This window comes from Lonchura striata, chromosome 3, assembly GCF_050655825.1.
Source record: "Lonchura striata isolate lonStrDom1 chromosome 3, ASM5065582v1, whole genome shotgun sequence".
Classification (NCBI taxonomy): Eukaryota; Metazoa; Chordata; class Aves; order Passeriformes; family Estrildidae; genus Lonchura; species Lonchura striata.
In genome coordinates, this window is record NC_140705.1 from 64,200,886 (window position 1) to 64,223,981 (window position 23,096).

Below are 23,096 nucleotides of genomic sequence, written 5' to 3' on the forward strand. Positions count from 1 at the left end.
TGAACAAATGTACCTAAAAAATAAGGAGTAAAACTGCACCAAATTTTCTACATAAAGTCTTCCACATGCTATCTTTTCCAGGAGATACCTCTCTGGATATATTTTGGGATGCTGTTTGGCTTTTCTTCATAGCCACGACAAGTACAGGACTTGCAGTCCAAGTAACTAATCTATGCTGATTTTTTTTTCTCTACTTTCTTCTAACAAGATACTGCCTATCCCTATGACAGTGGTTATCCTCGTTATCAGTAGTAAGACAAAATATTATATCCATAAAATATTTTTATTTGTACATAAATGTGTGGTTTTTGTCTTTATTACCTTTTATGGCACATTCCTGATTCTTGAAGATAAATTGTAGAATACTTATCTAGCAGTATAAAAAATTCCTCTTTTTCTACATGGAGGAAATTTTTTACAATATTTTTTTTAATTTTAGAAAAACTTAATTTCTGGTCATAAAAAGTTCAGCATTTTCACTACTTTCTCCTACACAACCAGAATTTTTCAGAGGCATGAATTTGAGTCAGTAAAATCTTCATGTAAATAAGACATTTTCACCTGATGGAATCTGTAATTTGTTCTTGATCTACTGAGTCTGCTGTTGTTTGCTATTTATCTGTATATTTAATTAAAATAATTTCTTAATGGAGAACTGCTCTATCTGTGGGCCCTCCATTTTAGCTGTTGAACTTCTAGAAGCTGTTGTTTTAGTTTCCTTGATAAAACATTTTTTCATATATGATGTTGACTCATATCCCAAAGCCAAGTTTAGGATTAATGATTCTGGGTTGTTTAGGCTGTTAACATATTCATCTTCTGCTTCACTGTTGGCCATTGAACATTTCCAAATATGTGAATCCAATGAGGAGAGAAAGCAAGCAACAATGAATAAGGAAGCAGTAAGGCTTACAATAGTAGCATGAATGTTTTGGGAAAGCATTTTGCATTCAGAACAGAAATCATTTATGAGCAATCATAAGTAATTTTGTTGTGTAATTTGTTTATTCAGAAAATGTCTTCTTGCATACAAGTTGTCAGAAACTACACAGAGGCTTCAGGCAAAAGGCTACCACTCTTTAAACAAGAAGCAATTGTGCTTGGTTTCGTTCTTTGACACTCTTCCTAATCTACTCCAGATCTGACCTGCTCCAGACACTGAATTATAATCTTGACAGACACTTCAGCCTCAGACTCTTCATGGGTGAGGAGAATTTTCTTTTTAAAGTAAATTCTCTTTTGTTAAATTTCTCTGTCCTATAAAATTATTTCCTGGACTTAATCATGAGAGAAAAGAAAAATATTTTATCAAGACGGAGTTCTTTCTGTTATGAACATTCATATATTTATTCAAATATGTATCCTAGCAAAGATGAATACTCTGCAAGGTTTAAATATTGTAGTGCAAATATTATGTGCAAATGGAGTAGACAAAAATCAAGAGGCAATGGCTTAAATATGTAACTGTCTTTTCATCTGTAAAACATGGTTTTTATCTGAAAATACTTAAATTTGAGTCATTTTTCTGTGTTACAAATTTCTTGTAAGGAGAAAATTCAATACACTGCCTCTATTTTATCACATTCCACAACAAAAAAATAATGAAGTGTTAAACTAACACAGCTGTCTGAAATCAGATCATGGTAGGAGGTCTTAAGTTTATAGCAGCTTTCTAGCCTGTCAGGACGCTGTGCCAGAAATTCTAGATCTGGTTCTGCTGTGATCTGAAATTTAATTGTGTGACTATGGCAAAAGTACTTCTCAGTCATTCAGCCACCCTTCTCACTCTAAGCTTCTTCTGCAGTAAACCAGGTAACAGTCATATAACAGTGATATCAAAGTGTTCTCATTTTGATAGCAGCCCTTCCCATAATGATTTAAGGGCTGCATTAATTATGAACCATTTCCAGGAGTCTCCATTGAAGTATACTGCCCTTGAGAACTTTTTTCAAGTTTCAGAAACCTTTTATGACTAAATCTTGCTAAAATGCCTGCCAAGGTATAAAGCAAAGAATTTATTAAGAAAAGGCTTTCCTCTAGATTATTTCCAACAATGATTATATATTAGAACACTCTAGATTATACTGTACAGTACTGACAATGAAATTAAATTTTCACACCAAATGCAAAGAACTATGTCAACATAGAATGGAAGTACAGAAATTATCAACACAAAAAGAAAAAACAAAATTAGTTTGAATAGTCAGTTTCCACAGAAGTCACATAGCCTCCTTCTGGAAAACTACTTAGATTTTTTAAGGATGTTTAAAGAAGCCGATCTCCCCAGCACACTGGAATTGCAGTTTTATTAGAATTTAACATGTCTCTAGCCAGAATTTTTAATCTATGTATTTCAAATGTTAAGAAAACTGTTGATACTTTGATTTTTCCATGTTAAAGGTGGAAGAACAAAGACACAGAACAATTAAACCTTCTCCCCATGTTCACAAAAGTCAGTGCTTAAAGGTGGAGATACAGCCTGTTCTGATGGTGGTAGAAGTGCTGAAAGTGGAGATAAAAGTTCTGTGCTCCAGGATTCTGTCTTGCTAGCAAAAGCTGAATGGTCACATGGTTTTTTCAACACTGTTTAGAAGATCTAGACAGACAAAATTAGAAGAACTAAAATGAATGGCGGTAGAAATTGCTTGTCTAACACAGGCACACCTTTTGACTGTCTTCAAAGGAATGAAAACCATGAATACAAACACTGACCAGCAACTTTTCTTTTGGTTATTTTTATTAAAATTTTGAAATGACAAGTAGCCTACAAGGAGTAAAAATATAAATATAGTGCTGAAAAAAACTGACATCTTGGTGAGGACAGAAAAAAGTAATTACTGCACAATTAACAGTGTAACAAGGTGGAAAGAAAAATGGTCACTGAATTACTCCTAAATTCTATGAACACTGCATCCACACACCTTCAGACCCTTTTCAAGTGAAATTATGGGGCACAAATGCTCCTCACCATCTGACATTGTAAGAACCCTCATTTAGAACAGTTTCCAAAGATATGTCTTTTATTGCCACAGCAGAGTAACATGAATAAAGAAAATGCAATATAATGGGTACCAACTATACTGAATAGAGTAAGTCTTCATGAAACTGATACACAGTTCAAAACCAACACACCTATAGAGTTTGCAAAGCGAAATCTTTTACTGCATAGCTCCTCAGTTACTGTGGTCCTTTTGAGTCAGTATCTTTCACATGCTTGTTACAAGTGTTATTCAGTTTCTTTGTTTATTGACTCATTAGTTTGTATTGGTGCAGTGAATTCCATATCAGCTTCATGAAGACTTTTTACCCTGTTCAGTATGGTTGGCTCCCATTATATTACATTTTCTTTATTCTACTGAATATGACAACTTTGTTAAATTTATTCAGTGTACTATGTCAACTCAATTATATGTTTCATCTCTTTCTTTGTGAACTATATTTTTCTTGGGACACGTCATATGAAAGCTCAGTATTGTCACACTTACTGCTTGTCTAAATTGCAATGTGTTATACATCTCCAGTAAGTTAATCTGTATCTTGCCACTTTCTCTGCTGTGAGTGCATTTTATCGTCTCTCCATATAAAAAGCAAATTAATCGGTTTTTGATTAACAAGTCATTGTACATTTTTTAAACAGTTGTGAAGTCTGAATTAAAAATCTCCTTTTTTTTTTTTTAAGAAACAACTTATTAATGTCAGTTTAGTGACAAGACTATTTTCTTTTAATGCTGCAATAACCAAACAAAAGTAGAGGGCTGAGACAGTGAGACAAGAGTACTTGTAAATGTGAAAAATTCTGGAACCCAAAGGGTTACTCATTCTGAGGTCAGGAACTGTTCCATCGAGAGTGCTCAAGAGTTGCAAGTCTGAAACAAAGTCTTAAGTTTGTCTATCACAAAGAATAAAGTCCTTGCAATAATCTCAATATTTGTTTAATATTTACTGTCTTTGTCTGGAAATACCTGTGCTTCCTGAATTTATCTAAAGATGCCTTCAAGGAGGGAGATTACCAGATTAACCAGTAATCTTGATTTTCCTCAGGCTGCTCAGATTACAGGACTGCTGCCTAAACAGGGAAGATGCTCTATCCAGACAGCAGCATCTGCTAGCAATTAGGTAAACCAAGATTTGTATGTGAAATTACACATAGGTTGCTACTGCTGATAAACAGATCTGCAGTAATTGCCTGGACTTACCTTGTTGCCTTAAGCACAGTGTCCCTATTAAGTGCACTGAGGATTTTGTTTTCTTTAATATATGGACTAACACTAACAACCAAAAAATTGTCAAATTGGAGCCAATCAAGTTGCTTATAAATTTAGCCAGAATTTAAGACCTTAATGATCTTATTCAAATTTATTTTCTTTTTCTCATTTCTTCATACTTGACCTTTTTTCCCATTAAAAAAAAAAAAAAAAAAAGGTTTAGCTGTTTGTTTCAATATGGTTGAAGAAATGTAAACTTTCTTATTTTACTCAACACTTGCAAATGTTTCACTGGTGAATTCTATTGCCTCCAAACTTCAGAGCACAAACATAAAACTTGGCAGAAGCAAAATAAATTAAACTGTTAGGACAGTTTACATCATCACACCTATGCTGCTTTGGGTATTGATTAGGTCAGAGCCACTGCTGATACCCACTCCTCCCTGTGATGTGAGGCCCTGGGAGACAACCTGCATTTCTTAAGGGGACCCCATAATGCATTAAAAAAATCAGAAAGTGTTTTATATGTACCATTTTTAATCAGAGATACTGCAGCACTTGCTGATTAAATGGTTGTGCAGTCTGAAAGCATGTGCAGCTGTGGCTCATGCTGCTCACGAGGTTTTGATATTGTTGGCTTGTGTAAAAGAGTGCCCTTGAGGAAGTACAGCATGTCCCACACAGCTGTAGTCCAATCTGATGGGATAAACTAGGGAATGCATATTGCCAAAGCACTTTATGAAAGCCAGCGCCTCTTGTATCTGGGTTTCTAAGAAAAGTAAAGTGCAAATGTATTTTCAGTTTTATTAAGGTTAGCAACTAATGATGACACCCACAAACTGAGAGTGATGGCCAGACTCCAGGGCAGCAAGCCCTCCCACGGGCAGGGCACCTAGGGAGAGGATTTCAGGGTCACATCCTTTGTGCTTGTAGAGTTTCTGTCATGCTTTCAGCAGGGCTTACAAAGGCAAAGCTTCCCTTGTCGTTCCCAGCTCACAACAAATGGAAATTGCATCCTCCAATCTGGACCCTCATTAAAATGGACCCACACTAAAAACCCTAAAACTGAATTCACTATTTTGCTGGATTCACATTGGACAGAACTACAAGGCATACCCATAGCAGGCTCTGTAATTGGCGCTGGTGAGGCCACATCTTAAATCCTGGGTCCACTTCTGGGTCCTTCAGAACAGACAGTGAGGTGCTGAACCAAGTCTAAGAGAAGGGCAACAGGGATGGGGAAGGGTCTGGAGCACAAATTCTGTGAGGAGCAGCTGAGGGAGCTGGGGCAGATTAGCCTGTAGAAAAGGAGGGTCAAGAGTGACCTTATAACTCTTTACAGCTGCCTGAAAACAGGGTGTAGCCAGGTGGGGGTCTGCCCTTCTCCCTGGTAACAAGGGACAGGCCTCAAGGTGTGCCAGGGGAGGTTGGGCGATAGGAAAAGTTTCTTCACAGGAAGGGTGGTCACACATTGGAACAGGCTGCCCAGGGAAATGGTGAAATCACAAGCTCTGGAAGCGTTCAAAAAATGCGTGGATGGTGCACCTTGGGCACAGTTTGGTGGAGGGACCTCATGACCTAAGAGGTCTTTTCCAACCTTAATGATTCTGTGGTTCCATGAATGCTGCCTGCCTAAACCAGGCTCTCCTTGTAATGTTCCTGGAGAGCCTATTTGGGATTAACTTCCCCTAGAGGAAAGCTACCACCTGTCTTGGCTCCTGCAGGGACTAAAGAGCTGCATCTACTAGCATGAACAAGCAGAATTTAATCAGCACCTTTTTGAAAGGTTTTGGTTTTCCTAAAAAGACCTCTCACACTATGAGAAAGATTTATACATTTTGTCTGATGAATAATCAACATCTACTACCACTTCTAGCTTCCAAATATTTCACTTTTACAGAAATTCAGAAATTTAATTTGGAGCCAGGGTTGTGGTAAGGCAATGCTGACTCTAAGGCCATCTTACCTTCTCAGGGAGCAGGAATAAGTCTGCATGGTGTATTCAATAGCTGCATTTATACTTCTCTTCTGAAAGCCACTTTCTGACGTCACCCAGAGCCCTAACACCCCTGTTCTCTCAACCAGCTTCTCCCTTTTCTGCCTTACTTGTTTTGAACCTCTGCACATCTTAGCTCAGCTACTTTAAAGCCAGCTGTAAAACACGGGGGGGTCATTTAAACTCCACAATGGATGGCCCTGCCTAAAACCAGATTTTTAATTAGACAGATTTTTTTTTTTAATGTCAGTACCATTCCCCAAGCATTTACAGATTTTTTTGGAAAAATTAAGAGACTGTGTCCCCCATTTGCATTTCTGAGAAGACAGCAGTGTGACCTACAATAGGTCTCAAGGCCTCTGCCTGTGCCAAGCTTGGGAGCTCAGAAAGCAATCATACATCTATAGCGAGGAAAAGAAGAGAACCTACTGTAGGCCCTTACATAAATGTGTTCCTGCAGTAGATTTATAAAATCAATTTACAAAACACAGTTATACAATACACAGTTATACAATAAGTGTGTTTTTTCAGGCCCTGGTTCCTGAAAAACACTTTCCAAAATGGAATTTTAATGGGTACTGAACAGAGACAATAACTTAGAGATGTCATAATTTCACCTTATTCCACTTCATTTTATGGAGTGTGCAGTTTATGTACTACTGTTCCACAATGAACTGCAATGTTCTCATCGAGTGTGTTATGGCAAAGCTGACCCATCCGACCTTAGGTGAAGTCTGAAAGCTTCACTTCAAATCTACTATCTGTGTGCTGGTGGCTCAACTCTGCACTGTTTAAGTCTCAATGGCCAGTCCTCTCCTGCAGCTGATCCCATTTCAGGGAAATCTGTAAGAATTAAAACATACACCCAGTTTTTCTCCCAGAGGAGTGTAGGGACCAGGGCAGATCTCACCCCACAAGTGTGACACTGTGCAGAACTTAGTGTTGCAATTAATAGTGAATGGGGTTTGCAATCACTGCTCTAACACAGCCTTTGGTAAATGGCAAAGTAAACGGTGGTAGATTCTGACAATTTGTGTACACAATACCCTCACTAAGCACTGGAAAAGTAAAATTATTCACCTGATCCACAAACAGGGAATTTTACAGACTTGTCAATTTGTGAGGTCTGAGAAAGAATACTCCAAAGGACTCAAAAGAAGTAACTTGTAGAATAACAGATTACAATCTGAAAGTATGTATTGGCTGGATAAATCTGCTCTCTTAAGATTAGGATCTGCTTTTCTAATTTGTCACCATTGTAGGGTCATCTGGGAGAAGAGCAGCTAGGGCTGGAAGAGTACAAAATCTAAATATATTGCATTAAATGTGCTAGTGCTGACAGCTGCTGGGTTTACAATCACAGACCACAATACTTGCAATAAATAATTTTTATACTTAACCTGTTTGAGAGTGATAATGAATCCATAAGACATCTTACATTAACAATGAAATAACATACTGAAATAAATGCCAAATGCTCACATAGGATTTAAAGTTCAGAATGTTTAAATACTTCCAAAAAGCAGTTGAGGGAGGCGGGATATATTTTGATTATCCTGTGAGGAGAAAAAGAAGTAGCATTGAAATTATTCAAAATATATCATTCACTTAGGTATAAATTCAAGACAAACAGCCTAGGCAGTTTATTTGACCTGAAACCTCCAAGGAAAGACTTTTAGCACACTTTATAGCTCTATTCAAACTAATGTCATTTTTGATGAAACAAGTGTTTTTGCCCAGATCAAACTGCACACATACTGCCCACACAAACTTCTCACAAGGTTTATCCAAGAAATCAGTGCTCAGAACAAATAGCAACTTTGACTGAGAACATTTCAAATGATGTCATATACTATCTAGCAGCTGCTGTACGACTAATACCATAAAATAAATACCAACATCTTTTATAGTGATCTTCTTTCATGGATTTTGCAATGAAAGACAAGCACTGGCTGCCACATTTGCCCCCTGCTCATGTGCATAAGTACTTCAGTGGTGGCTTATCTTGTCATTGCAGGAGACAAAGCAAACAGCAGGTGGAGGGAGCCAGTGCTGCAAGAAACCAGGCTCTAGAATTCTGCTTAGCAATTTCAGGCAGCAATGTGAACTGAATGCTTGAACCACCCTCAACCAGCTAGACTGTTGGAGCACTGGCTGGGAAAGGCATGTGAACTGTAAAGCTTGTCTGTTTTTCTCAGCTACCCAAGGAAACTACGTGTCTCTGTATTAGCTTGGCTTCTCACATATCACTGCACCTTCATGGCCTCTGCAGTGCTGGTAGCATGACATCTTTGAGTCTAATAATAAAGAACTTTAACTTTGCCTCTTGAGTTCTAACCTAAAAATCTGGTGGGATGGATGTCAGTAATTTCAAAGTAAATTGGTCAGAGCTGAAGGTAGAAAAAGCAGCAAATATTAAAATTCAATTTGATTATCAGAGCTTCCTCTGAGACAGTTTTAGGGCAACTGCATAATTCTTATTAAATTTTAGTCTTCATCTGATTTCAATATTAGTTTTTATATTTGGGGTGTCTTTTTTAAGCACTCACCACTTTGTTATTCTTTTATTCACCTGAAAGATCTTTCTTACTCTCTCTTGAAAAGTTATTCACATCTACTTCTTGTATAGCAGGCAACTATCACATAGTTCCTCCTATTCAACCTTAATGTCTCTTATGCAGTGTATTCCTGGATTTGTTTCCTTAGACAGACCAGGGCTGGTCTCTAATGTATTCTGTCCCTTTAGTGAAGAAGGCCTTGTAATCTTCCCTTTCATCTTGCACTGCAGGCAGCTCTCCATTTTCCATTCCCTTTCCTATCCCTGTGGTTTATCTTTCCTGAACGTTATAGCATTCTCCAGAGATTTAGTCAGGCAGTGGTAATGAAGACCAGACTGATGAAATTAGGTCAGATATCTGTAACTTTTAGGATTAGCATAACAGATGCCATCAAGTGAGTTCATGCATAGGTACATGGCAGCTGATGATCTGCAAACCAGTATTGGGTTTCCTGATATTAATATTCTCTTCTTGTTCCCTAGTGCCCAAGGAATGTTAGTCCATGTATAGTCCTTCTCTGAACCCTTGTGTCCTTGAGCAACTTGATAACCAGGGAGATGGGTAAGCAGCACGTACCCAGCAACTTCCTCAAGTTTCTGGAGGGTGAGGGCTGGCATCAGACTCATTCTGAAACTGCCCTGAATTCAGAGAGTTGATCACAGGATATGATCACCAGCACGACACACTCAAAGTAGAACTTGCCCAAATATTATGTGATAAGTCCCTTTATGAAAGAAATATTGCTAAGAAAGACCTTAAAAACGTAATGTATAAAGGCCAGCTCATGGGTAGAACACATCCAGCTCCTGGACTTGTCAGTTTTTTTTCCTGTATCTACCTTTCCAAAGAGTGGGGTATGAAGACATGTTAAACCAAATTTACAGAACAAGGTGCTCTCTGAAGACCTGCTACAGTCTTCCTGCTCATATAATCCCTTTCACAGCCTTTTAAAAGTCTTTTCTAACTTCTCCGTAATGCCTCTATCAATGTAGTTATGTTCCCATAGCACTGTCATTAAACCTGCTGTTGTCCCAGGTCAACATCTCCTAACAGCAAATCTAATTCCAGTTGCTCTAAGTAAATAATTTTGCTACTCTGTCTGTCTCTTGGATCATTCCCTCCCTCACTATGAAAATTAAGAGCTGAATCAATTGAAGCCCTGTGGCTTTTAAATTGATGGATGAGCCTTTGTTCCCATTCCTAAATAAATCTCACTTCCAATTTTGTGACTATGACTGAACTGGAACTGCAAACTATGAAGAATGGCTCCTCAGGTGTCCAGGCTGTGGCTTATGAATTTGCCAGGTAAGAATAACTGAAACATGGATAGACCCAGGAAAGTGTACTTGAAGTGTATGCAGAACATTCACAAGAGAGGTAACTTAAATAGTTGTGTCATAAACATTTTTCTGGGTTAAAGTCCTGATATATACAGAACTTAGTTGTTTGGGGGCAGAGGAGCTAAAGGCAAGGAGTAAGATAGAGGAAGATGAACATTTGAGGTTTAGACTTGGGTTCCAGGTACATTGTTTTTCTGATAATAAACCTTTGTAACTTTAAGAGGTTATGTGCAGTTATTATTCCACACTGCTTGTTCCTTCACCAACCTTGGAGGTGTTTAAGAGGAGTCTGGATGTGGTGCTGGGTGATGTGGTTTCGTGGTTTGGGCATTACAGTGTCAGTGCTGGGTTGGCAGTTGAATATGATCATCTTACAAGTCTCTTCCAAACTCAATGATTCTATGATTTGTTAATGTAGCAATCTGTAACTACTGATACACAAATTGTTTTGACATCAATTAATAAACTTCATCATGGAAATGGTCAAGAAAACCTTCACCCACATGTTGCTGCTGCCACTCTTAATCGTGTAGATCTTGCCTTGCCATTTACCTTAGGAGATACAAGCTTGCTGGCAAAGCTTTGCAGCTCCTGTCAGCCAGCCAGTTCCACTATCTGGAGCTAAATTGAAAAGACAGAATTTGGGGTTTTTGACCAGATTCTACTCTATCTCTGCTTCTACTAAACTATTTTGGTGCTATTCCCATCAGGACTCTCTTTATTAATAAGAAAGGAAGAAAAATAATTTCCTTCTATATGTACAGGCTCAGTAACAATCCAGTGCTGCACATATGAATCAGATGAAGCTGGCAAAATCAAAATGAAAAACACTGTATTAGTAATGCACATCCGGCCATTGGAGTGATGTGCCAGCAACACAAATGAAAACTACAAAGGAAAGAATTTTGTTAAATTAAGTAATCCTTAAACTACATGAACTATGTATTCAGTTTGGCTAACCACAGGGAGACAAGAGCCTATTCTGAGAAAAGGCAGGAAAGATGCTCAGCATGTACTCAGCAAATAAATGTTTTCCTAGAATATATAAACGGAGAGATTTGCTTATCCTTCTGTATATAAAAAGAATTCCTACTGATACCACATATGTTTACATCAAGCATAGACTAATTTTGTGCATTGGCCATATCAAGCCTTCTTTGCTTTTAACAACACATACTATAAAAGAATTCTGAAAGTAACATAAATCTCTAATTATTTTTTAACTCTTAAGCTAATACACTTGTTATTATTTGTGAAAAAAAACTCTTCAGCTAAAGAAAATCAGACTGCCCTTTCTTCCTTCCTCTCCTTCCTCCAGATGAAAAATCAAATACTGAATTACGCAGGTGAAGGCTTTGGCCAACAGTTTCAACATCATGAAAACAAGAGTCATCACAGTTAGCATGGCTGTGAGGTATTCTATCCAAAATAACAAGGGTGGAACAAATAATCAGCATTTTCCCCTTAGAAGGAAATCTCCTGTTGTCAGATTTTGAATCCCTGAAACAATGGATAGCCCCATGACTTCAAAAGGATTACATGAAAAACAGAGTATTTGTCAAAAAAAGGACAACGGATCCTAAGTAGACCATAAGTATGTCATTATAAAACATTTTGATCTTTTGCTGCCCTTGACGCATTTGTGCTGGGAGTAAACCTCTTTAGTGCTCTGGAGATCAAACAGGCATATTTCCTAAATGCTATACTAATACAAACATCTTTTGAGGAAAAATAAATATTTGAAGCAAAACAAATTCTATGTAATCTTGGTACTATTGATATAACTGGAAAAAATATACAGTGGTTTGAATCAGTCTCCCATTCTCTTACAATATATTTAGCCTAGCATTTGCCTCACCCCTGATTCACTCTCCTCCTTCTATTGTCCAAACCTGTACACTATTATCCTAGTTTGGAGGGAGCTGCCCACTATTCATACAGTTCTGAGTTGCTTTGAAGGTGAATTATCTGAGACTGTTTGAGATGCAGCATATCTTTTTTCCAAGCTTGGCTCCTTCCAAGAGCCTTTATTGAATCATTTTGATGTAATTGTCTGCATTTCAGCAGTGCGTAATGCAAAACTGAAGGGCAGAAATTCAGGCAGCATTAATACTTTCTTTGGGCAGTTTTACAATATCCACTACTTAAAACATCGCATCCAATAATTTAAATACTTTATTGCAACCACCAACATAGATGAAAAGAATCACACCTCAGGATGAGTGTTTCCTTTTTTTCTTATTAGGAAACTATTCCCTTTAAACTTTGTAGTCACATTACCACCTTCCTTTCCATATAGACCTCAGGTTCCTGTCCCAGTATAGTGAGGAAGAGCTTCCTTCTATCTCTTACACTGAAATGCTGATGCCAGCTCCTTTTACCTCAGTCCACATGGATGTGTTGTTTTCCAGACACACTGGTAGCACAGCTGTCAGTCCTCAGTCCTGCAGGGGGGTGTGTGTCTGCAACCTTAGCTATCTAGTCATGCCTGCATTCCCCTTTCCTTCTCTCTCTGCATGAAAGGTGACACAAACTTAGTGAAGAAAAGATCACACAAAATAAGACCTCGTAGGAGAAAAGGAAGCAGCCAAGAAAGTCAAGTTGAGCAGTCTTAGGAGAAGATAACCACTTCCACGTTAGCTCTTTCCACACCCAAGCCCAGTGAATGCAGACTCCAGGTCAGGTCTAGAGCTGGCTATGGGCAACATTCACTATGATTCACAATCCGGCGTCAGATCCTGTTTTGTGAAAGGAAGGATGGGCTCTGTACTAGTGTGAGTCTCTGTCAGGGCATTCATTCTTCCCTTTTGCTTTGAGGGTGCCCTCTCTATTTGAGGACCATTTATCTGGGATGCCCTGGGTCAACGTTATGTGGCCAGCATTTTCTCTTGGTCCTTTCCTTGTCTCTCTGAAATACCTCAGGTGTACGAGGTGAGAATTCACACTTGCAGAGTGCAGACCCTGGGTTGCACAGCCAGTACAGGGTACTCTGCACACGAACAGATGTCATGTTATAACATATGGCCAACTTAATAGGAGGGTATTCCAAACACTGAAACTCTACTCAGACTAAGACTAATTAGCAAAGCTATGATGGCATCTTTTTATATACAGTTTTGAATGGAATCACCATCCAGATGAATAATTAACAAAAAAAAGGGATACACACTACTCTCCTTACACAATTCTTAAATTGCATATTATCCCATGTTTCAGTAGGCACAGACAATGGTGGTGCATTGTAGTGTCTGAAAAATATCTTGCTTCTTAATTCTGACAAAAATATTGAGTCTAATATGTTGTGTTAGATAATTTGCAAGCATTAAGATAATCTCTTAATGTTTTCATCTTGAAGCCCTTTTGAAAAATTAAAGCTGGAAAAACAAACAGAACCAAGTATGAGAAAATGAAACTTCCTTGAAACATTCAGGTTAACCCACTCATCTCTGGCTTTACAAAATGTTTAAATGGGCTTATTTTAGAGGGGGATAAATTTGAAAAATGGGTGAGCCAGGGAAGGTGGAGCTGGAAAAAGCAGTCAGAAACTACAGAAGGCAAACCCTGTCAGATGAGTAGTCCAGAAATTAGTATTTTCTGCAGCTGCATGGCCACTCTGAGTTGCGGGTATGTTCCAATTGCACTTTTCATCCCTGAAAATCTACCTGTTCATGCATCACTAAGGAAATGTCACACAGGTCTTGGTGTCTCTACTGCAAATGTCCCCATGACCCCTACAAGTAGAGCAGTGACATTATAAGCAGTTTACATTCTGTGGATATAGAGGCAGCATCAGTCTCCAAATCAAATAGGAAATAAATATGTGGATACAGATGACTACAGTAATCACATTCTGTACTCTGCATCATATTTGTATTACATTAAAGAATGCAGATGTAGTGTAAATTACTATCATACCAATTCAGTGTTATTCAACATTTGCTAAGCAGAAAGATTCAAAACTAACATTTGTAAAAATCTTCAGGCCAAAGGCACAATAAAATCTTATATATATATTGATTAACTATGCTGTAGATATTTACCAGTAGTTATTTAATTTGTAGCTTAGAACATTACTTCAGTTCGGTAGACTTAAGAGATTCAGAGTGGGTGCAAAATTTTGGACTCTCGCCAGAAGGTTTCAAAGCTATTAAAATAGAGGGGATTTCTGCAATGATGATAAATGAAAAACTTTTCTTTTAAATCAAGTGACATAAACCAAATATTAAGTATTAGATACTTGCAATGCTAGTGCAAAGCAGGCAACAATCTTTTACATTAAAAAAATCCAACAGTGCAGCTCTGGCATACATAGCTAACTTCTTAACCTAAACTTTGCTTCCCAGTTGTGGTGTGGGGAATGGACTATGAATGAAACAATTAGCAAGAACATGTAATCAGTCTGGGATTCATGCCATGAAATATGATTTAGGTCAAGAGTCCAGAAGAACTCAAAAAAATCTTGGACATGTGTGGGTAAGAAGAACATCCAAAATAAGCATTTCTAAAAGCCCAAAGGAGTTTGTGGGGGGAGTTAGGCTTCAAGACAGATCAACATCTAACAAACATGGGTTAAGGAAAACATTGCTGTGGCTAGTTGATTCGGAAACATTTTCTAAGACAGCTGATAGAGGTCCCTGTCAGAAACAGCGTGCTGAACTACCAGCTATTGGCACGACTGTATATGCCACTCTCAGATTTCTTGCTGCAAAGGGGAGATCTGATCTCAAATGTCCCAAAATCCAAAGTAAATGTTTCTGATGGTATTGAAGCTAGGAAAGGTATTTCTAAAGGGCTACTTGGTGCCTGTTTGTATTTCTCTTTGAAAATTTACTGTTACCTTTGTTTTCCTCTGTTATATCACATGAAAAAAAAAAATAACCCTTAAAATACATAAGATCTTTCCCATATAAACAAATCATTCCTTCCAGAGAATGTTATATGATGACAGGGTATGTGAAATGGTCTCAGTGATCATGTGGTAAGTGAGATCATGAAACACTGTCTGCATTGGAGTTGAATGCAGTCTACTCAAATGATTTTGGGATCCCTGTGATAGAACATTGGTGGAGAGCAAACCACAAGCATTGGGCAAATTGGACTTTCCCTACCTCCTGATGTCTTCAGGGCCTACAGTTTTGGTATAAAAAATATACTAAATTGTTTTTACTAGAACTAAATTAGCAGGTAAATTATACAGGGTTTAAATAGTTTAATAATGGCATCATTTTGCAAGTATGGTAATTTTTCTATAGTTCCAACAAATTATCCTGGGATGAAAATGAATTCTCTACAGCTGTCAGAAATCTTAGCTGCTATTTACACACTTCAGGGATTGTTTCTGCCCAGCAGTTCGTGGAGGGAGGTGACACAGGAAATGTTAATACTGAGTTACAGCACCTGATTTTTCAACCATTTTTCATGGAGACAGAAATTATTCCTACAGAGTTTAGAAAATCTTTTACTTGGGCTGTTTGTTTTATTAACAAAGGAAACAGACTGGTGTTTAAAATTCAGTATCTTTGTTTTGTTTCTCAAAAAGGTAATGGAACCACCATATCTACAGATGACCATGCCAAAAGAAAAAAAAAATTCCAAAAAGAAGCAAAAATGAAGCCTGTTCAGTACTTTTGAGATATCAACTGTGCTGAGGGAAAGCAAAAACTGTATGGGTCTTGTCTTAGGGAACTGGAGCCAATGTGAATATCCTCTGAACTCTAAAAGAGCAATGCATTTACGTTTGGATGCTCTGATTTAATTGTATTAGCACATGTTGTGAGCAAATGATAATTTCACATATCCACGAGTTCCTCAAATAAAACAATTTTAAAAGTAACTTAGACTAGAACTGATTTTCTTTTTCTTGTAAATAATAGGGGGGTGGGGATGGGTTAACATTATTTATTTAAAAACTTTAGAATTAAATTTATTCTTACAGAATTTTTGGAACGAACCATTCAAAAGGTGCTCAAAGCCTGAGAAAACTGAATTTAGGCAGAAGTAGCTGCAGAACTGAGAGTTTTAGCATGAGCAATAGTTAAAACTCAGTGATTCTATAGCACTGACCACTTCCATTGATCTCACTGCCATTTAACCCTCTATGTCATATCTTAGGCCAAAGGATGCCTGAAAACCCAGAGATATGAATCTATTCAAGATAATTATCACTAGTGCATAGGATTTCTTCTTATTAGTGGCCTTCAGTGACAACAGCAGGCAATTTTGATTGCTCTACCTGTGCCCTGTACTTCTCCATCCTCTGGCCACCTTAACATCCTAGCTAAGCATTTGTACTTCAGTTCAGTTCACCATATGCATTAAGGATTTATATGGATCCCATAGGTCATCAAAGCATAGAAATAGTGCTGAGCTTCTTAGAGAGAACCAGAAGACCAAACAAAGCACAGGCACTGTTTTATCACTTATATTTAGTCACCATTACCTGTGATAGAGCTGCTGCCTAGGTTACTGTGTCTGCAGTCAATTGTGAAGGAAAATGAATGCATTTTATTAACACCTTGGGAACTGTAAAGTAGCGGTTTTAATACATACTTCAAAGCCAAAGATAACAGTCAAACCTATTTAGATTCCCTGACACCTCCCATTTAATGGTTCTTCTTTCCAGGTACTTATATCATTACCAACTTCAATCATTTTAGATAAAATTTTCCATCTTAGCCATCTTCATTGGATGAGTTTTAAATTTTTTGTTTGTTTATTTTGGGTATATTACAGCAAAAATACCTTGACTGCTTTCAAGGACAAGGTTATGGAAAAAGAAGTTTTGTCCATGTGAACTGATTCCAGTGACCTTAAACTGAGTGTTTCACATTTCAGATTAAAACCTGGGACAGAGGGAGGAGTAAGCACACTTCATATCAAGGATGTGCCTTTTGGCATCCCTCTGAAATCTGACCCTAGTTGATTAAATTTCATACTGTTGGGGGGTGGGGTGTGTGTGTGTATGTGTGTGTGTGTGTGGAGAAGGAAGTTTACACCTGTTCAACAGATTAAGATTTTAACAGTTTAATTCCTCAGAGCTGCCATCTGTAAGGGATTGCACATGATATTATCCTGACTTGTGCTCCAAGTACAAAGTCTGAGCACCTCAAGTGAGGTCTTCTTGAAATCTCCCAGTAATACCCATTGTAAATTAGTTATTTCAATAATTGAAAATGGGCAAGTACTGTGAATTATATAAATAACTTTTAATCCCAAGCACTTCAGGTTTAAAGAACAGAAACACTTCAATGTTTGCAAGCAACTTCAGAACAAGAAGTCTAAGACAGCAAAATTCAAATGGATTCAAGTTCAGATAGTGACTGCACCAAGAAATACTCCATACTTTAAGAAAGAGAAACTGCATGGCCCTGATTTAAAATCTCATTGCTGTTCAGCCCTCAGTTATTCACCACATAAAAGTCTATGCCAAAACTGGTTCAAGTGTTCCAAGTGACACCAGTATGAGAATAAAGTTGCCTATAAGTCAGCCCAATGTCAATCACTGTTTCTGCTCCCAGAAGTATCTTTAAGTACTATCTTTCTTTCTACTGTTACTACTATTTCTATTGTCTTTCTTTCTACTATTTTTTATAGTTTCTTTCTTCTCATCGTATATCAGGAAGATCAGTTTTTGGACTCTGAAGGAGTTCTGACAAGCAATTTGGCCATGATTATACCTCCCCACACATAGTTTCAGAAACTGTTGCTGGACATGTTTGGTATCAGCTTCATCAAATGATGGGCAGTATTATTTCAACCTTTCACAAGACTGATTCCAAAAAAGCATGATGCCACTGAGTATTTTGCTATTATTAAATGTTGTTGGTAAAGTGGCTGCTGGAATTCCAGAAGAACATAGATTCCATTCTTCTTTTATTGACATCCCTTACCTCCAAATATATCATGGAGAACATGTTCTTGAAGAACATTGTACCACAGTGCAAACTGAAGGGTTAAGTCGTATTGCACCATGTCTTCCACTTCAAGACCTCACTAAGGTGTAGCAATTATATGGTGTTTGAATACTGCTCATCATCACCTATGCCCTATTGGTAGATGTTTCTAGGTTTTCTTTTCTTCCAAGTCACCCTGCTGCCAGTATTTGCAGAAATACAGAACGCTGCAATTCAAATCCATATTTCTTCCCCACTGTTTAAGTCTTATATTGTTAAATACTGCAGAGCAAAACATCTGTGTCAGATAAAATGTAACCAAATAAAATAGACACTACACTCAGATAAAGCGCTTGTAACAGAAAATTAATGGCTATGAAAGTGTTTGTGTGATGTAGATTTTAAAAGGCTAATTGCCATGGTTTTGTCTGTGACCTGTTTTTTATGAGAAAGAGAGCAAAAATGTTAAACAATAAAATTTCTAGCTTAAAAACTATTCACAGTGCCAACTTATCTGTTTCATTTTTTCCCTGGGAAAAGCTAAAACGAACTCCCTAAAGTAAGCATAAGGTTACTTGACATTGGTAGCATTTTCTGTATGCTTTGTTGACTGTACTGATGTGAAGAATAATAGTGAAATCAAAGATAATGGTAAAAATCATCTTCAAATGCATACCAGAAGAAGACTACTGAAAGAAGAGAAAAACAACAAAAAACCAAACCAAACCAAACAAACAAAGAAATTAAAAAAAAACCCCAAACCAAACCAAATTAAAAACCTCAAACCAAACAAAAGATCCCAAGCCCAAATCCCTAGCTTTTAAAAAGAATGAAGTTAACAAGAAATGAAGAGCAATATAGTAAATTATCTACTTTAAGACTGCCAAAAATCAATCTACTTCTACTGCTCTTTAAAAGTAAGTCAAGATGCAGTGTTATTAAGACTTACACCAATCAATATAGGGTCCAAGACTGGTCAGAAAATAAAGAGACAGATTTAAGATGCAGGAAACTGGTTTCAAGCAGCATCTGAAGGAACTGTACATAATTCAGAGGATAATCATTCCAGAAGAGGAAGGCTTTAAGGCTATCAAGTTGTCTGGCACTTTACATAAGCATTAAATTACCTTAAACAATCAGTAAAATCCTTTTTTTTTTTTCCCTGAGGTAATATGCAAGTGATAAAACTCTGACTGATCCAAGTCCAGTAATACATCATAAGATACATTTACGAAAGAAAACGGAAACAAGACTCAGGAATACCTAAATATTTAAACCCTCTAATCTGCTTTGTTTGGGGACCATGGATATGGTTTTAGTCATGCAATTAATTATACACAGGAACAACGATTGCCTTCCAGCAGGATGACACAAAGCTTCACTCTGAGAGGTCACCAAATCCTGTCTCACTTTGTACAATTGCTTTTATTGGCTCTCCATGCCACCTCCAGCACCAGGAAGCAGATGGGACTTCCTTTCCATGCGGCTGCCAAGCAGGAAACGTTTGACTCTTCGACAGCCATGAACAGACAGCCAAGAGCTGTGATGGAGGAGCACGACAGGAACTGACAGGCGCTCAGACACTGCAGCCACTTCCGACTGGCGGCCCATCAGGGTTGCATATACACTCTTACACTCTGCCATCCTTCCCAAAATGGAGCATTCTTGAAAATTAGAAATGTTGACCTCAGGTACAAATGGTGGAAACAAGACTAATTAGTCTGGGAATCTATCTTGAGAAAGATCACTTGCTCATAATATCCAGATACCCGCAGTGCCAGGATCATACTTGCTCTAGACTACGTCCTTCCTGTCTCCTTTGTTCTACTGCATTTTTTGATGCAAGTCCATACCACATTTTTGTTGTGTAACCCTCCCTAATTACTTTTGGAATTTGATTTCTTGCTACATCAATGCAGGGGAGATGTTTCTCATCTGAGTACAAACCCCCCCACCCCACACCTTCCTCCAAACTTGGCCTCATAAATGAATAATTTCAAAAAGCATTCAAATTCAGAGTGACCTATTGTGAGTACTGCAATAAAGAGTATTTCTGAAGTCTAACATGAAATTGCATTTTCATTATTTTCCACCTTTCTTGCCATTAATTCCACACAGATCTATAATTACAAATCTCCCATAATAGTACTATTAGTATCAACTAAACATCGAAAGCATCTCTAGAGACCATAAAGTACAAGCCTACTACTCAAGGCAAGGACAACTAGACCAGGTTGCTCAGAGGCATAACCAGATGGGGTTTGAACAGTCTCTCTGGGTAACTTCTTACAGTGTTTGAATACACTCACTGTAAAAAATGTTTTTTCTTATGAGCAAATGGAATTTCTTGTGCTTCAATTTGTGCCCACCGCTATTTGTGTATTCACTGGATACGACTGAAAAATAACAATAATAAATACACATAATGCTAATAAAATACATTAAATATTAAGATTTAAAGGCATAAAGAAACAAACCATGAGTCAAAACAGAATGTATTATACCTAAAGATGTGACACTTTTAGATTTAGAACAGAAGAAATTATTAGACCAGGTCATGTGATCCTAGAAATCACAGGCTAAATAGTCTCATCTCAGGATTCCTTTATTCAGGCTTAATTTTATGTTGTTGAAAATGCCATCTGATCTTGATAGCACAGAAGTCAAAAATAGTTGCATATTGAATTTATTAGGAATCTGAAAACATTTTGCACTGTAATGGTCTTTATGCTATATTGATGGACACAAGCCTATCTGGTTTAGGTACATAATCTATTTATTAATGCATTTATTTGCTGTTATGTTTTCTTCATTTGGGATTTTTTTAAACTCCCAGGCTCTGCACTACATATTACAACCTTGTCCAGTTCTCTGTCAGGGTGGTTGGAAATCTGAGCACTATATACAGATCCTGATGAACTTCTGTTTTAAAACTTGACTGATTTTTCTACTTCTGGTTCTGTAAACTTATTTTTTACATTTGTATTTTCTACTTTACATTTCTTTATTATGGATTCTGCCTTAGTTTTAGCCTTCATGACTATTGATGAGGTCACCTATAATCTGGTTTGCCTCTTAAGTAGCTGGTCTCTTAGCCTTGTGTAGGCTGAGAAACGAGTGGCTGTCTATTCTCCCCCAGTGTGGATAAATATATATTGATGCAGTCTTTGTAAATGAAGCATTTCACTTTCTCTACAGTCAAGAAAGAAGGTGTTTTTCAGTATCACTGGAAGCAATTCTGTTAGCCAAAGCCTGCATGTGATTTAAGCTAACTGGATCTCACCATGTGTCTTTTAGGAAGACTATGATTACTTTGTGCCTCTGCATGATTTCTGCTCTATTTCCAGACCACTGATTCACACTTCTGTATTATGTAGCTTAGTGACAACATTGATTTTATGATAAATTTTTTGGTCTGAAAGGTGCTCTGAGAACATGAAAATCAGCTATGCTGTACCATGATCCTATCTTTTTGTGTGCACCTTTTAATTGCTGAAGACAAAACAGCAGACTCATCAATATAATGCAAACCATAGCAGAATACAAAAATGAGCTTTAGAGCATTTTTCCCCCTTAATTTAAAAAAATATATATCAAATCAACTTACTGACCATGTAAGAGTTTAAATGAAAGTACTGGGAAATAAATTTAACCTCTATTTAGCCATATCAGAGCTATTTTTGCCTGTTCATGTTGTTAAAACATTCCAAACAGAACTGACAGTCCTTAAAAAAAACAGATCAGCAATTAGTGTCAATTAATTTCTTGGCATCTGGTAAAAATTAAATCATATCATGACTGCTAAGGAGTCAAGTAGTTATACCTGATGTTCAGGTCTATCATTGAATATAGCACTCAGAAACTGTGGTTTTACACATGTTCTAAAGTAACATATTAACAAGGCTAACGTATTAATAATGATATGGCCTGAGCTCCTGAAAAGCAGTAGCTATTGATTTTATGTGACTTATCTCCTTATAAATCTCAGAAAAATATCTGAAATATTTCAAGCTGTCCAATACTAGAGAAGTGAATAATGACACAGTAATTACCTATTCATATTCCAATTTCCCTTTTCACAACATAAACACAGCTATTTGCCAAAGAAATGTCTTAACAGTGTGTGACACTATGTGACTATTTGCAAAGAATGGGTAAAAAATTGTTATACTGCTCAGTAATAAAACAATTCAGAGGTCCTATGATTTCAGTTTTGCCATGTTTTTCTTGCTTTAACTATGATGCTTTTTTGTAATGTGGTCTCACACCTAGCAATTATTCACTTGAAGAAGAGATGTGATTACATACCATTATTAGGTCTCCTGCAGTATTGCTTAGAAGAAATCTTAGAGAGGTAATGATGGAAACCAGCAGGTAGAGTTAAGAATTTACTTGTGTAAAATCTGTGATACTGACTGGATCAGATTCTGGCAAGTCGAGATGAAAGACTTTTCTTGATGTAGTCATAAAAAAATAATTCTAGAAACATAGAAAAAAATCATATTCTATCAAATTCCTTATCAGATGATAAGGACTATATTGAGGATATTTTGTAATTCTATCTCATATGATAGAGGAACATTAAGAGCCATTCAAATATCTCTGCTGCAAGTACCTAAATTAAAAGGCATACTAGCCAACTCTTAGAGACTCTAAGTTCTCAATTTCTAGTACTGCAAGATTCAATCACATCCGAAGAAGCAGAGGTTTTCCCATGAAACCTAGATTGAAACTTCACCAGTCACTTGCTGTCAACATCTAAATGTGTGAGGCAGATGTGCTTTACAGAAACAGAACAAGAAGCTCTTCAGTTTTTCAGTGAAAATGCTTCAGAAAACTGCTATAGGTTAGTTCTATCTCAAATGCAAAGACAGGTGCCCAAATTTACAGCCTACGCATACTTAATAAAAAGTGAAATTTTTCCAGATCATTTAGTCATTGATGAGCCGAGGAAGATCAATATGAAGTCTTACAGGGACTAATACTGGTAAGACTTTAAATGGCCTATGGTTTCATAGCCCAGTTTTCCCAAGGAAGACATATTGTTGGGGCATGGTTATATTTTCTCTATAGAGGAGATAGGACTTACAATTTTCTAGTTTATG

At 37.2% G+C, this 23,096-nt stretch overlaps 2 long non-coding RNA genes across 6 annotated transcripts in view; one reads left to right on the top strand and one right to left on the bottom strand.

Moving 5' to 3' along the window:
* Nucleotides 1-15,932, top strand: part of LOC110483304 (uncharacterized) — a 70,038-nt gene extending 54,106 nt beyond the window's left edge. Inside the window, exons 6-7 of the long non-coding RNA XR_014953800.1 lie at nucleotides 1-15,237; nucleotides 15,639-15,932. The exon at nucleotides 1-15,237 is cut by the window's left edge and continues 13,551 nt beyond it. This is a non-coding gene — a long non-coding RNA (uncharacterized LOC110483304). The remainder of the gene's footprint in view (nucleotides 15,238-15,638) is intronic.
* Nucleotides 1-23,096, bottom strand: part of LOC146767923 (uncharacterized) — a 54,890-nt gene that overhangs the window by 13,265 nt on the left and 18,529 nt on the right. For 3 of the 5 annotated variants that reach the window (XR_014953804.1, XR_014953803.1, XR_014953802.1), the window contains one exon: nucleotides 1-23,096. This exon is cut by the window's left edge and continues 8,244 nt beyond it; it is cut by the window's right edge and continues 3,325 nt beyond it. This is a non-coding gene — a long non-coding RNA (uncharacterized LOC146767923). The other 2 variants (XR_014953805.1, XR_014953801.1) reach the window with 2 other exon arrangements.